At 37.6% G+C, this 2,871-nt stretch overlaps 1 long non-coding RNA gene across 1 annotated transcript; it reads right to left on the bottom strand.

Moving 5' to 3' along the window:
- Positions 1 to 1,081: 1,081 nt before the first annotated feature.
- Positions 1,082 to 1,848, bottom strand: LOC148977639 (uncharacterized). The gene is made up of 3 exons (XR_016169602.1): positions 1,608 to 1,848; positions 1,388 to 1,477; positions 1,082 to 1,304 (listed from the first exon to the last, which is right to left on the bottom strand). It is a non-coding gene; the product is annotated as an uncharacterized LOC148977639 (long non-coding RNA).
- Positions 1,849 to 2,871: the final 1,023 nt, after the last annotated feature.

Here is a 2,871-nt window from a genome sequence, read left to right as displayed (position 1 = left end):
AGCCTCTCACTGGGATTTCGGATGCCCCAACGCCTGTGATGAGAAGACCAACGCCTGTGAAGAGATGACTCAACGCCGGCGATATGTTATGCCGCCGTTTTATATATAAACAATATTTATATTTCATATTTATATATAAAAAATATGAATGTTAGCCAGAGAAGAACTGGCCCCCGACTGAGCCAGGGTTCTCCCAAGGTTTTTTTCTCCATCCAATCTGATGGAGTTTTGGTTCCTTGCCACTGTTGCCTTGCTTAGTTGGGGATATTTAATATTTAACAATATTATTGATCTGTGTTGTACTACTTTCATGTTATCACTGTGAAGCTGCTTTGATACAATCTGTATTGTGAAAAGCGCTATATAAATAAATGTGACTTGACTTATGAACTATTATGAAGATATTTAGCCTTGTTATTGTTTCCTGTGTATAAATATAATTATATGATGTCATATTATGATGTACACAAACCAATGATCTTTAAATTTTCTGTTTTTTCATGATTGTTACATACAACTATGGTATCTTTCCATGATCTTGTATGTAATAAGTTTAAATGTGAGCAGAGCAACAGGTGCACTAACACTTCATAACATCAGTAACTCGACAGCACAACCTAGAACAGTTTTCCTCTGCGTTTGCAATGCCTGTACAAAGGAGATGGGCAGCTGCTTGAAGACCTCTTTTGGAGAAAACTGTTGATTTTATACTCGAAAAAAATTTAAGTATCACTCCTTAAAAAATTAATATTACCTCAGAATGAATTGCATTGTTAGCCCACCCCAAAACTTAAAGAAAATAATAATATTAAATACTGACCAATACTTAATTATATAACTTTTATATACTAAAAATATAATTTAATAAAACCAACAAAATGTAATTTGTTTTCTCATATGACAGTTATGCATGAATACAATTATATTGCTAAATGTAGTGAAACATCTCAATTGTTGGTCAATCAATGAATGAATACATACATTAATTAAATAATTATATTTTATACTGACAAAAATAAGAAACATGAATAAATGAGTAAAAGAACAAAAAAAAAGTAATCATCACAAACAACAAGTCAACAACACATAAAAGAAAAGCTTTATTCAAACTACAAGCATGCACTGAACACCACATCCTACAGCAAGCGCTTCACAATCTGAGGCAATAAGGGCAGATGGAGCGATAGAGGTTCTCATAAGGCCAGGTGGAGAGATGGAGGGACTCATCCATGGCACCACTTCCAGGATGCAGCTCTGGGCTCCTCATCCTCAGTCCTCACACCAGTCTGCAGACATTTCAGATCCTACACAAATGCACAAACATTACACAAAAGCAGTCATTTAATAGCACAATGTCATTTGATTTATGTATTAAAAATAACCTTACTTTATATTTGAGTAAAATCCATAAAACCTTTTTTCCCCAACAAATGCTGCCATTCTCTTTCCTTGCAGGTCCTGCTCCACCACAAAATCTCTGCAGCAAATGCACAGAAATCAGGAATCAGAAAAGTGTTGTATTTTCTCCATTTGAAATTACAATCATTCAAATAAACTACAACTTAAGATTTAATAGATTTTGTTATCCATTTCTTTAGTACACTCACTCAAATCCATTGATGACAGCATTCAGCATCATGAGCCTCTCTCCACCGGATAAACACACGTTCTCCTGTCCCTGAAACATACAGACAAGATTCACATTACGAGCTCAACACTGCATTTACATGCTGAGGTTGATATGTTAACTCACTTTTTATCCCACTTAAATGTTCCTCAATATATCAACACTAATAAGGGACAAATTAAATATAATGTTTAGTTACATTATAGATTTGTTTATTTGCCTTATTTATAGCACATTTGTCTGATGTGTTGACAACAGTGAATTATCCTACATAATAGCACAGCACACATAACCTTACACTTGAATGAATTTTTCATGTTGTGATGTGCTCATCTCCAATACTTATACAATATGTTCCTGATGTAAAAGTCATTTTAAAGGTGTACTGTTATGTAAATCCACTTTACAAACGTAACGTTACGTGTACTTACTGGAGCTCCCCTGTTAACTAGCTATATAATAAAACGTGTTTACAACAAAATCTATATTGTCTATATTGACAATATTATTGGAACACAGTAATATTGTCAATATTATTGCGACAGTGGTACCCCTGTCGTTTTTTGTTTTGTTTTTTTGGTGAGAAAAAATAAGTTTCTCCAATCTTCTTGAAACTCTGGTTCCCTATCGTAGTCACTTCGAGTTACGTCAGAAGTGACGGAGATTGGGGGTTTCGCATAGAAAGCCAATCCTCTTCGAGTATTAAAACACGAGCCAATGGCATGCAATGCCTTGGGGCTGCGGAAATTTGCATAGCGTACTCCGCCCTACTCCGTGAGTATAAAAGGAGGAAGTGAACGCAACCGCAGTATGTTTTCGCTTCGGAGCCAAGAGAACCTCTTCACTCCTGAAAGCACTGTTCAAGACTCTTCGAGACGAGCGTCCTCTTCAGTGTTGGTGTGACGGCGGTACCCAGCGAGATTCTGCATCGCCTGCGATCTGAGCAGTGGTCTGCCAGACTTTGCGCTTCTCCCTGGTCGCTTCAGCGCTGAAAGAGTGAATTTCCTCCTCTCATTGAAAGAGCTGCACGCGCACGTCTTTTTAAAGACGGTTCGCCCGTGCTCTTCTGGGTGTGATTGATTTCTGTCGTCATCTGATGGTCACGATCGCTGCTTTGTATGCCTGGGCATTTCAGCATGCAGCAGCAGCGTTCGTGGATGACTCATTTTCCTTCTGTGGGAACATGACCATCTCTACACTGAGGTCGAGACTCAATGATCTCACTTGAGTGAGAGTCCCGGTCC

This window comes from Pimephales promelas, chromosome 8 (genome assembly GCF_988280905.1).
Source record: "Pimephales promelas chromosome 8, fPimPro1.hap1.1, whole genome shotgun sequence".
Taxonomy (NCBI): Eukaryota; Metazoa; Chordata; class Actinopteri; order Cypriniformes; family Leuciscidae; genus Pimephales; species Pimephales promelas.
The sequence above is the reverse complement of the archived record's forward strand: the minus strand, read 5'-3'. Positions and strand labels throughout refer to the sequence as shown.